Source organism: Hippocampus comes, unplaced genomic scaffold (assembly GCF_001891065.2).
Source record: "Hippocampus comes isolate QL1 unplaced genomic scaffold, H_comes_QL1_v1.1 scaffold7, whole genome shotgun sequence".
NCBI classification, from domain to species: Eukaryota; Metazoa; Chordata; class Actinopteri; order Syngnathiformes; family Syngnathidae; genus Hippocampus; species Hippocampus comes.
The window spans coordinates 5,529,064-5,544,063 of record NW_017842060.1 but is presented as its reverse complement, the minus strand read 5'-3'; the positions used below and the strand labels follow the sequence as shown (position 1 = coordinate 5,544,063).

The following is a 15,000-nucleotide window of genomic DNA, read 5'->3' as shown; positions in this document are numbered from 1 at the left end:
ATAAGATCCATCCATCCATCCATTTTCTGATCCACTTTATCCTCGCAAGGGTCGTGGGGGGTGCTGGAGCCTATCCCAGCTGTCTTCGGGCAGTCGGCGAGGGACATCCTGAACCGGTTGCCAGCCAATCGCAGGGCAGACAGAGACGAACGACCATTCGCGCTCACACTCACACCTAGACAATGTAGAATGTTCAATCAGCCTGCCATTCATGTTTTTGGAATGTGGGAGGAAACTTGAGTACCCGGATGAAACCCACGCAGGCACGGGGAGAACATGCAAACTCCACACAGGAAGGCCAGAGCTGGAATCAAACCCGGCACCTCTGCACTGTGTACAGTGTTATACATACACACATTTATTTGAGGGGGCCAGGCCCCCCTCTTGCCCCTGCCTGGATCCGAACATGACCCAGATACTGATTACATTATATTGAATAGTAAGAGTTAGAATTGACTGGTTTTTTTTTTAACGAAGGATGTAGCTGATTTTAGCAGAGGTGGCCAGCATAATGAGGAGTTGTTTGAGGCAAAAAACAAACAAACAAACAAAAAAGTCAAAATCTGATTATTTTGAGGGTGACATTATACTCGCTATAACATACTCTAAAAACAACGCAATGTGTTCCAAATGCATCGCTAAAATTCTCGAAATACTCCAAAATAAAAGTATATAAATAGTAGTCGAGTCCGTGAGCAACTTTACAATTGGCAAATAGCTGGTGAATCTAATTCTATACCAACATTATTAAGAAATACCAAATGATCAGAATCGAAAAAAAATGGTTTGAACTCAGCCTTCAAAAACTTGCGTGTGATAGTTGTCATTGCTCATAATGTGCTTGCATGAGCTGCAGTAGGCACATGTGCGCGCAGGGGTCTTTGCACGCCTGCGTGTGCATGTGCGTGTGTGTCTGTGCATTCAGAAGACGGGTACATGTCATGATGTGTCATGTTAGTCACTGCCCCTCCGACAGCTCATGTCAATAGGCTGCTGATACAGCTGTCATCATGTCGTGGTGTGAATGAGCTTGGCTCGACTGTGCACGTCTGGATGTTTGTGCTCTCTCTGTGTAGTGCGTGCATGTGTGTGTGTGTGTCTGTGTGTGTATGTATGTGTGTGTGTGCGTGTGCGTGTATAGTCCCAGACGGAAACCCAGAGGACAGATGGCGGGTTCAGACGCAGACTGACACAGCGTAACCAAGTGATTACACACTCAATGACTCCCCCTAAAGAGAGCGAAAGGGAGAAAAGGGGGGTGGGTGGGGTGGTGAGAGAGAAGCTGGGACGTTTTATAGGGTAAAGTTGGGGACGGGCGAGACGTTTGAATGGATCAATGATTGGAAAGTGTGGGGGATTGATGGCAAATGCGCCTGGTATTAAGACATGGTGAGGGGAAAGCGAAGTAAACATGTCAAGCGTAAAAGACAGGGAAAAGGTCACTTTGAGGAGCACAGGATTACATGATAACCCAATTAGAACAAAGGTATCGCGGCGGCCCGGTCGCGACCGGGGCAAATGGAAGAAAATTCCACCCTTCTCGAAAGACTTTAAAGTGGAGACTTTTTGTCTCGTCATCTCCCGCTAAATAAGAAGGATATTCCGACCAGCGGCCTCCGAAGCATCCTCCAAACGTGCCTGTTAGGTTGAAGCTTTGAAATTGTCCATCGGTGTAAATGTGAGTGTGAAGCGGGGTTCACCTCAGATTGTTCTCCGGTCAATGTTGGATACTTATAAATGAACAACCAATCCCACCTTTGGATAATTTCGTCTTCTGTGAATTTAGCACCATTAGTGTGGGCGCTTGAGGCCAGCAAGGCCTTTGCGGGCCTAAACGCTATCAAAAGCACTGACCTACATTTGCAACTCGGGTGAAATTGTCTTGATTTATTTCTAACGGTCTATTATTGTCATTTCTTTGCGTGTGTCTTTACTCGCCAGCATGTTAGAATGTTTTTTTTTTCTCTAGAATCAGATTTCACTTTCACTGTGTTGCCATGTCAATGTAATCTGCCCGAGGCCTTCAGAATTAGGAATGCAGGCCCATGACACATGCATTTATTTGAAAATTGTATTTATTTTTTTAATTGTTGTTGCTTTTTTTATCCAATCACATTTCAAATACAGAAAATAACGGCCTTCGCAAAGGCTTAGAGTGATGTCGGCATTCTTCCATTCTCTGATTGGTTGATCAGACAGAGGAGGATGAACGTCGGACATTGTCCTAAATTCATTTTCAAGGCGGACTTTTCAAGGGCAATAGTTCAGCCAGCTGCGTTGCAGGCCGGCTTGTTTCAACACGGAAAAGCATTGATTTGGCTCTTGGAAATGCCTCGCCCTCTCTAGAATGCTGAGCTGAGATTCAAACCTGGATCCTCTTGATGGTGGTGCAAATATGTTCATCACTTCCCCACCTTGCCGCCCCAAAGCACTCCGCTCTAAAGTTGAAAGCCGTCCAAACCGAATCTCTGCACTTTACTTTCATCCTCGTGTCGATCAAACTTGATTGTTCCAAGGTTCGTCACGGACGGAGCTGTCGCCCGCATATCAAAACGCCCGGGCGCGCACCCCGGTTGGACTTCAGAGTCAGCGTATGATTCATGGGTGTCGAGAACATCCCATGTGTTCGGTCAAGTGTCTGCGGCCCGTTTTAATGTGTGTGTGAGCGAGCGCTGTCAAACCTCTGCCTGCTGTTTACGGCCTTAAGCCCCGAGCAAACGACTACACACAACCAGCCCAGGTCAGGTCAAGCAGGATCATGGGAAACAGTTCCTGTGGCCCTTCTCACCTTTTTCATCTCGGAGCGTCCCAAAAACATCCCAGACCTTGCGCTCGCTGCCCTCCTTTTTATTTCTTCTACACGCACGGCCGCGCACACTGGTAAGTCGCTCATTGTCCTTGTGATGAGTGATGTTGAGTTTTCATAAATTCCAGTTTGAGTTGACTTATTATCTGATGACTTGGATCGGTTTCAGTGACCATCTAATGGAAGCTTTAAAAAAATATATATTTTTTAATTATTTTTAGTTTGGAACTTAAAAACAAACAGTTTGCACGCGTATTTGCCCCCCACGCTTCTGTTAAAGTGCCTTTCTGCACTACCTGACTGTACATATCATTGAATGATAGATTTATTCATTCAAATGACAATAAATAAGTAAACCATAAATAAATACTATCGTTGCACAGTGGCAGTCATTATAACATATCCCTTCAATTTTCTATTCAAGGTAGAAGCTAAATTCAGTTCCGATGTTTGGAGTTTCTTCAGGCGGCATGCGTCCCCCGCACATCAATGTGAGAGCAGTGGCCGACGACCAGTCAAGGTAAAACTTTTGTCAACAATAAACTGTTTTACCCAGCTTTTATAACGAACATCAAACAAAAGCCGGCTCACTATTTGGCAAGAAAAGACATCACAAAACAACCCGTAAGGATTTATAAAGTGTTGATTAATCAATAAACCATTTATTATAAAATGGTACCAGTTGAGCTAAAAAGTGGGCGTACTATTTGGCAGGCAGTGGATCTCATTCGCATTTCACCGTCAAGTCTTTAAAAAGTATTAATAAACTTTCCCGTCACCTGTTTTAAAACCCTTCATGAGGATATCCTTATGTCAAAGTGGGTGCCTTATTTCTCCTTTCTAGCACTACACAAACAGGTCGTTGGTGTTTAATAGATTTGGCTGCCTTGCCGTTGTGGGGTGCGGGGGGGGGCAGGGGGAGGTGAGGGGTTAGGGGCTCACATCAGTCCCCGATTTCGGAGTTGATCTGCTAGCCCGGCGTCAATGTTTATAACACGAGGCCAATCTCCAGGGTTTATCCATCAATGTGCATCCAGTCACACACTTCCCTTTTTTCACCCCCTTTTATTTTCAATGTGCCCCCTGCCCCCCCGCGCGATTCTCTCTCCAGGGCATTTACAGGGATGTGGAAGCTGTTATTGGACAGGTCAGTGGAGTGGAACTGTCAGATAATAGGCCAGTTACCGCGGCAGCACATGAATGAGGAATGGAGACGGAGGCGGCGGCGGTGGCGGCAGCGCTCCACTCGCTCCTTAATCAGGAGGCAAACGGGGGAAATCTGGAGAGTTTAGGCTCCCGGATGAAATGGATCGAGAGGTGGGGCGATAACATGGGTGAGGGAGTGGAAGGGGCAGGGGGAGGGGGGGGGGGGGGGGGGGGGGGGGGGGGTCGGCGAGTGGAAGGTACGCGAACAAGACAATGTGATGTGAGGACGGGCGGTTGTGCATAATTGTGGTGTGGGTGTGAGCGTGGATGGTTATTCGTCTCTGTGTGCCCTGCGATTGGCTAACAACCAGTTCAGGGTGTCCCCCGCCTACTGCCCGAAAATGGCTGGGATAGGCTCCAGTGACCCTTGTGAGGATTAAGGGGATCAGAAAATGGATGGATGGATGGATAGGTGTTGCAAAATAGCTTTTCTCCAGGTAGTACGTTAGTGTTGATGAATATGCAATATATGGCTTTGACACATTATTTGGCACAATACTGGGCGGGGAAAATGTAAATAGACGATAACAGCACACGTAGAGTCATCTGTAAAATTGCATCTGTGTTTCATAAGTTTCATTTAAAGGCGCAAAGTGAAAGAAAGTCAACATTGATTGAGAAAAGATTGACCTCACTGAGGACAAGCGCTATAAATAAAAAAGATGGATGAACGGATGTCTGGGCTACATGCAAATAGACTGATTCCAATTTTCAACCCAAATTATTTTAAGAGATGTTCCGTGACTTGACAGAATGTTGCCCGCGTGTTCTAAATTTAGGAGCGCGACAATGAGCGATGTTCCGGGTAGAATCCCATCACTGCGTGTCGGAATGCGACCACATTCCGCGATGTCGCTCGTCGGGCTGTTTGCAATAGTCATGGGAGGTGACGGTGAAGACGGAGGGGGGTGTTAAGATACTTTTCCTCGATGCGCACGTGACGCCGCGCGCTATTGTAGCAATCACTGATTCTTTTGATGTCTGCACTTGAACGAAGCTCTCAGCAGGGGCCGTTCTTCAAACTGCTAATCTCTCAAAGGTGCTGCGGACGGGAGAAGACGAGGAGGGGAGGAGCGGAGCGAAAGAGGAGGCCACAAATTGGAAAATGAAAAAGAAGGAAAAGTGATAAGAACTCCTGCTTTTGAACTTGAAGAGCTTAATTTGAAATGTCAGGGCTACTCCTCTTCCTCCTCCTCTCCCTCACCTCCCTGCTCTTTTCCCGCCCCCCCCTCTCTCTCTCTCTCTCGCTCTCTCTCTCTCTCTCTCTCTCTCTCTCTCAACTGTCCCTGCTGTACGGTCGTGAGGATTAAAATAATTAAACAGGCTCTGTTTTAATTAAGACAATAAAGCCGCTAGTCTCCGGGTGAGCCCGGAGAGAGATGGCAGCGAGGCGGCAGAGGGCAGCTTGATAAAGAGCTCTAACGAGAGAGGCGGGATGATAGGTGCTGTGGAGGGACACACTTGATTGGCTTATCTGTCTGGTCTACGGCTGGACCGCGTTGCTCCTTCATTGTCCCAAATAGAACGGAACCTCAAAGAGTTTCGGGAGATGTGTCGTCATCATGCGTAAGGTCAAGCAACATGTTGGACTGACTGGTGGTTAGCAGGTCTTGCTTTCACTTTGAGTTTTGGGTTTTGAATATTTCCTGTGACCTTCCTATGTGGGGTATGCATGCCCTCCCTGTGCTTGTGTGGTTTTTCTTCGGTTTCCTCCTCCCAAAACATCTTCCATAAGATGATTGAAGAGTCTAAATTGTCTTTCAGGGCTCTATTTTCATGCCGAGTGCAAGTCTGGTGCGAGGTGCGTTGTTAATCTGCGCAGGGGCGGGATGGACTAAGTTTGGATAATTTGCCGAACCCACGCAAAACGTGATGCATTTTGAAAAGGGTGTTTTGCGCTGTTGTGGGAATGAACAGACCTGACTTGTTTCGCCTCTAATTGAAACGGCTCCTCTCATTCCCTTCCCACGCACAAGAGCCGCGCTTGATTGTCCTTGACATGGCGCAACAAGACGCTGGTGTCATGCGTATTTTTTTTTCCCTTGCCTTTTACTAGCGCTTTTGGTTAGTGTCGCTATTATCCTGGTTCTTTGTTCCCAGCATTTTCTGTTGAACTTTGTTGGTCTTGATTTTGTAAACAAACCATTTTTTGTACTCGATCTTATCCTGGGGTGGCCCGGTGGTCCAGTGGTTATCGCGCCGACCTCACAGTGCAGAGGTATCGGGTTCAATTCCTGCTCCGGCCTTCCTGTGTGGAGTTTGCATGTTCTCCCCGTGCCTGCGTGGGTTTTCTCCGGGTGCTCCGGTTTCTTCCCACATTCCAAAAATACATGCATAGCAGGCTCTAAATTGTCCCTAGGTGTGAGTGTGAGTGCGGACGGTTGTTCGTCTCTGTGTGCCCTGCGATTGGCTGCCAACCGGTTCAGGGTGTCCCCCGCCTACTGCCCGAAGACAGCTGGGGTAGGCTCGAGCACCTTCCGCGACCCTTGTGAGCATAAAGCAGATCAGAAAATGGATAGATGGATCTTATCCTGGTCTGCCTTTGTGAGATCCGTTCCTGTTCCCGACTGGTCCGAAACCGCAACAGCTGGTTTGCTTGCACCAGCTTGCACGGGTGTGTGAAAATACCGAAATGTAGTCAAGCCCGCCCCTGCGCCGATTTACACCACACTTCGTGCCAGACTTGCACTGGACACCAAAATAGAGCCCCAAAACGTTCTGGGTGTGGCCCAAGCATCTCCGGTTTATCTCAGAATTCATGCATTGTCCTGCGCGCTTTATTTCCCCACCAGCCTTCTAATGAAATATTTATTTATTTCCTCCAAGCAAGGGCGCAGAGTGGCAAAGAAACCCAAATGAAATGTCATATCTCATTCTGTGTCCCCCGCCAGGAGGGGCGTCGTTGGCACAAGACGAGGAGGAGGAGGCGCACAGTGCACGTGTGCATGTGTGTTTTGGAGTTGCTACTCAATTATATCAGGCGGAGGATTCCAAGGGGAGTGATTAGGGGAGGACAAAGACGGAGGGGGAGCACAGTTTGGGGGGTGGGGGGGGACAAGTTGCATCATCTGATGTGGAAACTCTATTGTTTAAAACACACACACACACACACACACACACACACACACACACACACACACACACACACACACAGTAGCGATTCCTCAATGTTTCATGCAGCACATGAAGACATTCCGTGGGGATGTGCCAGAGTTTATCTTTTCGGAAGACCTGTTATCATTGCACCGTTAAAACACACCCATGCACACAACCGCGCGACTCCATCCCCAACGTTGTGTGGAAGATTAGAACTTTATCTTCTCCGTGTGGTGCAACACAGACTGTGAAGATGGAAGAAAACCCACCTGTAAGGACGTTAAGGTCTGCTCCATTAGTGGCTATTTTAATTAGCAGAGCCAACGTGCACATCATGTGACGTTTATTTCTTTGACAATCCAACGGAGAGTTTGCCCACCTTTCGACCAGATAGTAGTAGATTTAGTCGAGCAAAAAACAAATAATTAACGACCCATATCCACACATGGATAGTGGCTCACGAGACCCGGATTTGGGCACCCCTGATAAAATAAAAAACAACAACTGTGATGTATTTCCATGATAGTAGCCAAGCCTTCACATGTATACAACCCATGCATTCTTGTTTTAAGCTAACAGACGACAATAACATCCGGGTATTCCGTGCGTTTTTGGAACTGGAGCAGTACCGGGACTAATGATGTGTCACAAGATCACAGGGACTTAAGAACGGACAAGAATATAAATTTGGAGCAAAACTAATATTGTGTGTTTCGCACTCATAAACTTTATGGAAAGCTAACATGTGCCACTTTGTGGCCAGGGCAAGTCTGGCGCAAGGTATGGTCGAAATCGGCGCATGGGTGGGTTAGACTAAGTTTTGGGATTTTTGCAGACCTTCTGAGGATAAAGTGGATCGGAAAATGGATGGATGGATGGATGGATGTGCAAGCCGGTGCGGCTTTGCGCCGTTGTGGGTGTGAACACAGCAAACTTGATAACAGCCAATCAAAGCAGCTTTTCTGAGAAACTATTCGGAATTTTATTACATGCATATTTTATTACATGCATATTTGGGATCTTATTAAAAAACTGTCGTCTTAACTCATGCTCAACACACCCACATAAAGTTCATTTAGTGAACATGCAATTTTGTGTCGCTTGTTAAGGATTTTCGTCAATCAGCCCCTTAGTCAAGTTAATTCAGTAGCTTGGTTCAAAGAGGTTGTCAAACATACCGTTAATTGCAAACAGCCTCGGCAACTCCCATCAATCCTGCGATCCTGGAGTTAGCGCTCCTCTGGGAGTCTCCCGTTTACTAACAGGGAGCCGATCCTCTCCTGAAACCCGGGTCCTTTCTCACGACCCTCTCCGGCCATGTCGCAGGTGCAAAAACAAAGCAATAAACAAACAAAGTGTGAAAACAAACGCCGGCTAATGACAGCACAGCTGCACCGCGCTCGGCGGGGTTCTCTCCATTAGGACTAAAAGGCTTCTTTATGACTTTGCCTTACGGAGTTAATTCACCACTAAGTGAGTGAAGGTGCGTCTTTAACACCTTCGCACAATATGGCTGGAGTCAATTCTCCATCTGCCGGCCGTTGTCGCTGATATGCATCAAGCTGAGAACGCCTTTGAAGGTTAATATGCATTAAAGCTCAAAGGGAACTATTTGTTCAGCAATTTGTATGTTGTTAGCCTAAAAGCATAATTGCCAGAGTCATTTCTAATTTATTGTCACAGTAACCATAAAAAATACCAACATGCTCATTGGGGGAGGGGGTGGAGAGGTTGTCGGTCATCCAGATCGAAGGTTGAATCGAAGCAGCTGGACGAAGGACGAAAAAATGTTTGTTCCGTTCTCCTATCAGGCTACCAATGTTTTTTAATCTTCTTAAATACTGGCAAAATTTGAATTATAAGTACATTTAGTACGCTGGAAATTTCACAACCACAATTCAACATGTTGAGAGTATTAAATATTCTGCACTGACATTGGGAAATTACCAGTTCAACCATTGCGATGTTTGGTGTTTCAGTCTAGGTGCCACAATAAAATCCAGAGGTTGCATTTGGGGCCAAAATGTCAGACTGAAATTCATTTTGTGGGTGAGAATATTGCAGGCCGCAGGCAAGAAATGAGACTGTGGCAACGAACAAAAGTCATTGATGAAATCCCATCATCCTCTTGTGTGTGCCCGCCAAAAAGCGAGGCAGGGAAAAGTGAGGATTTGTAAGTCTTTCACTTCCCATTGTCTCAAATCGGGCGGCCTCTAGTTTGTATTTTGGATTAATATCATGCCAGCCTGTCTTCTAATATTGTCAACATTTCAATTACAAGAGCTGTATGAAAAGTGGGCTTTCACAAAAACAACAATGCACACTTTTGATGGACATTTGTCAGCGGTATGAACGAAACGATATGCTTATTGTTGCGGTTGTCATTTTTAGCACTGTAATAGTGCGCTGTATCATACTGTGAGCTAATAGTCTCACACACACACACACACACACACACACACACACACACACACACACACACACACACACAAAAATAAAAAAATTCAAGTGACTGAAAAATGGACTGTACCATTTTATGGGACAAAAAAAATTAGTTGGGTTAACAAGCTTAAAGTTTTCCACATAGTTGTTCCAAATGTACTGCTAGCTAACATCACGTTGAGGTTAGCTTCGTTGTGCTAACATCAATTCTTTAGCTTGTGTGTGTGTTGAGTGAGTCTGGGCCGTGGAGGCAAATGTATCATTTTAGATCTGTTGCTGTTCTCACACACATTAAAAAAATAAATAAAATCCAGTAGTACAGATACTTTATATTTTTGGCTATTACTTCAGAGAAAGAGGTGGGTACATGACATGGTTATTAAGCATATTTTTGTTTCACTTATTTTGACAGTTCAGGTCATTCTGTTTTGTTTTTTTTAAGTATGTCAAAATTAGGAAATGTATTATATATATTTTTTTATCAAATATAAATTATTACAACTGATGACAAAATAATGTTTCAAAGTGTAAAACCTTTTGGTTGACTAAAACTGGACCAAAACCATCGCACACAGAGATGACTAAAATGTGGTACAGACTAACACGCATAACTAAAACTGCAACAACACTGCATAGAATTAATCATCGTTTTAGGACATTACGCAACAACGCCGAGACACTTTATGGCACTTTGGCGTCACTGTCGTAACATTTCGCAGAATACGGCAAACGGCCAGTCTCATTCAAACGTATCTAATGGCGAGTGATATTTTGAATCATTGGTTTATATTTGTTCCTTTAATTTTCCATTACATGACAATAGTGGCACTAAAATGTTCGACCACCACTGCCTTTTTAAAAAATCGGATTAATTGGAATGTCAGTTCTAAGTATATATTCGCAATGTACAGTATTAAGAGGCTAAATATGAAGTAATGACTCCAACCTAACATATTATATCATGATTATATGTGGCCAGTACCACTTCTTCCAGAGAGGCTTTTGTCACACCGGCTACTGTTATTTTCATCCCCGTCATTTTCAAAATTGCCTCACAAACTTCATTCCGATGTTTTTCAATTAACCATTGTTGTGATTGTATACCTTTTCCAGAAATGTCTTTCTTCTGATGGTCTCAAATGACCCAAGAGCTTAGGTGTTACAGCACCACCTGTTGCTTTGGCATACACTTGACAGCCTGCAAATGTGTTTTATTGTAGAAACAAAACACGCTAGTTTTTTTTGTTGTTGTTGTTATTGTTGGATCCCTCGGTGTGACATGTTTTTAGCACATTCTGCTGTGTGTCTTGTCGTCAACCGAGTGTGGAGGGGGGTGGGGCGCGGACAAAAAACAAAACGGTGGAGGTCGGAAGACACAAAACAGAAGGCCGCGGCCGGGCGGCTCTGTGGAAGCGCCGCTAATGGCGGCACGCACGTGGGAGTGTTTAATGGCGAGTGGAGTCATTTGCGCTTTTTAATGATGATTAGAGGAGGAAATTGGATCAGATTTACAGTGTCACTCTACGTTTAGACCAAGGAGGGAGGATATAGAATAAGGGCTCTAAATTGTGTGTGCGCGTGTGTGCGCTACCGTGCGCGCGCTCGTATGAGGCCGACAGACAGGCATGCCACCCCCCCCCAAGTCAGCCCCCCACCCACAGCACCCATCCACCCACACACCTCCACTCGCAGAGGAAATGTATCACTTAAAGCGACTGCAGCTCAGCTCGCACAACCTAATGAATCCGCACTCAATTTTACGCCTAGCTGCCCTTCCAACTGACACACACGCACACACACGCAGACACACACGTATGCACACGCACACACACTCAAATAACTTTAGCGGCTTGGTCTTTATAACGTGAATGGGAAATTGGAAAAGTTGTGATTTTGGGGGCTGGTTTTTCGTCTTCGCATCAACAGTTTAGTGTCTTAACTCACCTTTTGGAATTGTCGCTTCAGTTTTTTTTTTTGGTTTTTTTTTTACCCCTTTCTAAAATCTCCCTATGTGTCACACATTTTTGTTGCAGTCTTTGCTCATTTAAAAGTGCGGTTAACATTACAACTATGGCATGCTCACCTTATCACACCTCCGAGGAAATAAGAATTCAACTTTTGCTGCATGTCAAAAATAAAAATAGAATTTGAATTTCGTTCCTGTCATTTTGCCCAAATGACATTTCCATCCGATCCAGTTGGACAATTTTTGGCCTCTGTGCTTCCAGATTCGTGTTCTTTAAAAATAAATAAATAAATAAATACAATAACACATTTTCTTCTACTGACTTCTCAAACAACTACAACTTTATTTTTCTAAATATGTTGGAATTAGCATTTCAAATTATGAAAATGAGCTTCATTTAATGACTTACAAGTATTTCAATTATTGACCTATAAAGGGATAAAGAAAAGAAAGTATTTCAATTATTCAATAGTAAGTAAGCATCATTTTATGGTTAAAAACGTTTTACAATGTCCAACTTCAAGTTTGGCATCCACCCTCGAGACAAACAAACACCTGCAATGAATGCAAACCTTATAATGACTAAGTTGTGCTAACACAAAACAAATCGTCTCGAGAAAAAATTCCCATAATAGCCGCAAAGGTGTACTTTCTGGCCATCGGGTGGCTTCTCGTTGCGGCGTCATCCAACGTTCTAGTGGCGGCTGTGACCAATGTGAAAGACGCCGAGAAGCAATTGACATTCTCGACAACAATCGCAACTGAATTTTAGAGGCCAGCTCTTCAGTTTTGTGCCAACAGGCTTTTCAGAGTGAAAAGCGGCTTCAAACTGTCAAAACAAAACAAGTGCGACATCACTCAAACACCTCCGATCGTTTCTGACAACAATGAAGCTGATTCGACACGGCCGCATAAAGTGCAAACCTTTTCCCATGGACATTATATTGATTTTATTCAGCAGCTGTTCGGCTCTCAGAAATACACCTTGGTCAAGCTAACACCCTTTTCCATGAATTGACTGCAAGTCAACAATCTTAAGCGCTAGCTGAAGCGCTGCGTAAGCTAGCTGACAGGATGGACAATGGCAGCATGTCTGCCCTGACATCTTGTGCTAATCTTAGCGTTCCACTAGCATGTAGTGGACCTTCGCTTAGCAATGTTATTCAGTTAGCAAGTTGACTGTGTACTCTTTAAAAAAAAAATACATTTTGATTTTTCTGGAAGATTTTTACTGGTATTGATACTTGATTGTGACAGGGTGGACATGTGAATCTTGACAACATCCAACTACACACACAGCATGAACAAAATTACCAAAACACAAAGTGTAAATATTTATTCTGTAATTAGCCACTCTTTCATCCTCCAATGAAAAACAAAAGACATCATTCTTTTTGCGATGTCTCCGGGAATATCAGAGGGTTCCTTAAAGTCGCATAAGCCCATAACGGCAGGGTGGACTACATTTTCAGGGACACATGCAAAGTGTTCAAGATGATTATGAAAATTGCTTGTTTTCATATATACCTTTTTTTTGACAGTAAAACCATAAAAATGTTGATTCGGCACCATTTAACCACTTATTACACGCATTAGAGTCAGCAGTGCAGTGACTTGGTGGACAAATGCCAAAATAACTTCTAAAAATGTTGATTCGGCACCATTTAACCACTTATTACACGCATTAGAGTCAGCAGTGCAGTTGGTGGACAAATGCCAAAATAACTTTACATCCATTGGGGGAAAAAAGATATTTTTTTTCTATGTGTGTGCAAATGTTTGACCAATAATAACACCTCAGAGTCTCATTTTCCTGCTATGATTTCACACTTTGTAATTGTGATGGGGACACCAACGGCACTTCATTGTGATATTAACCCTTTTATTCTCCCTGTCACCTGATAACATGATAAGCTGTCCACTGTAGTAACCGCTGTCCCTCAAAGGGTTAAGAAGTGTAAATTTACCCTAATTGTGACATATTTTCCTCTTCCTTCTACATCTATCTGCTGATTTGTATTTTATTTTTTTTCCAGTTCCTGATGGCAGTTTCACGTCACCTCTTGACCTCTTCACACCCAAGTGCCTCAATATGGACGGCATGGTGCCATTGCAAGCACAGTCTTGGAGGTTAACACAAGAGTACATCACCGTGTAAGTTACCATGTTCCTATATTATTATGGTAATGCAAATTCTCCCACTGTGGCACTAACAAAGGATAATAATTGTATCCGGTGTTACGACATGACAAAGTGGGCGTTGAAAGCCACATGCACAGGCAAAGCTCAAAAGTGCCCCCCAGCAGCTGTTTACTTCCACGAATGGATACAGAGTCACCTAAATCAAATAAAGCATGTGTACGGACGCGTTTGTACATTGGGTAAAACACAACAGGCGCACAACGATGACTGATGGCCCTTTTTTTTTCACTGCGCGCTATCCACATGCCTCCGCATTTCTATTAGCAAAAGTAGTATACATTAATACACATTATTAAACACGTATGCTCGTCCAGATTCATTCATTCATTATTCAGTAGCTCAATCAGTGGCTCTCAGTTTACACTGGGTACCACATCAAAAAAATACTTAGCTCACCACGTACCGTTATAATGACCGACATTACCATACAGTAGCATAGTAGGCCCAAGTGTTCAACCTCACAGTGCAGAGGTACCGGGTTCAATTCCAGCTCCCGCCTGTCTGTGTGGAGTTTGCAGCATGTTCTCCTTGGGCCTGTGTGGGTTTTCTCTGGGTACTCTGGTTTCCTCCCACATTCCAAAAACACGCATGACAAGCTGATTGAACGCTCTAAATTGTCCCTCGGTGTGAGTGCAAGCGTAGATGGTTGTTCGTCTGTGTATGCCCTGTGATTGGCTGGCGACCGGTTCAGGGTGTCCCCCGCCCACTGCCCGAAGGCAGCTGGGATATCCCCCCGCCCCCGACCCTTGTAAGGATAAGCGATTGGAAAATGGATGGATGAATGATTGACTTGGAAACGAACAAGTGTGAGCATATCAATAAAGTTACACCTCCTCTTGGCGCTTAAGACCATTTAAATGTGCTCTTGAGTCATTTGTAGTTCTTTTCGCTCACACATAGGAAATCCGATTTTAAAATACGTGTGTGTGTGTGTGTGTGTGTGTGTGTGTGTGTGTGTGTGTGTGTGTGTGTGTGTGTGTGTGTGAACATTGTCCGAAAAGACGCACAACACGCTCGCTCGCATGCACACAAACGCGGAGAGCGTGCCAGCTGTTTGACGATCCCGTCCCGGCTGACCATGTGCTCTTGTTGCTTCCTGATGTCTCCATCAGCCTCACTTCACTGACTCATCGCACATCTTGTCTTTTCCTCACAGCCTCACTCCCTCCTCCACTCACATCAATAGCGGCTGATATCATTTGCAAGCACACATGCGCGCACACACACATACACACACACACACACTTCCTAGAATCCACACAATAATTGAAATATTTTCAAC

The 15,000-nt window shown here is 44.6% G+C and overlaps 1 long non-coding RNA gene across 3 annotated transcripts in view; it reads left to right on the top strand.

Moving 5' to 3' along the window:
• LOC109511046 (uncharacterized) overlaps window positions 1–15,000 on the top strand; it is an 82,652-nt gene that overhangs the window by 58,243 nt on the left and 9,409 nt on the right. For all 3 annotated transcript variants that reach the window (XR_002167227.1, XR_002167228.1, XR_002167229.1), the window contains one exon: window positions 13,553–13,670. This is a non-coding gene — a long non-coding RNA (uncharacterized LOC109511046). The remainder of the gene's footprint in view (window positions 1–13,552; window positions 13,671–15,000) is intronic.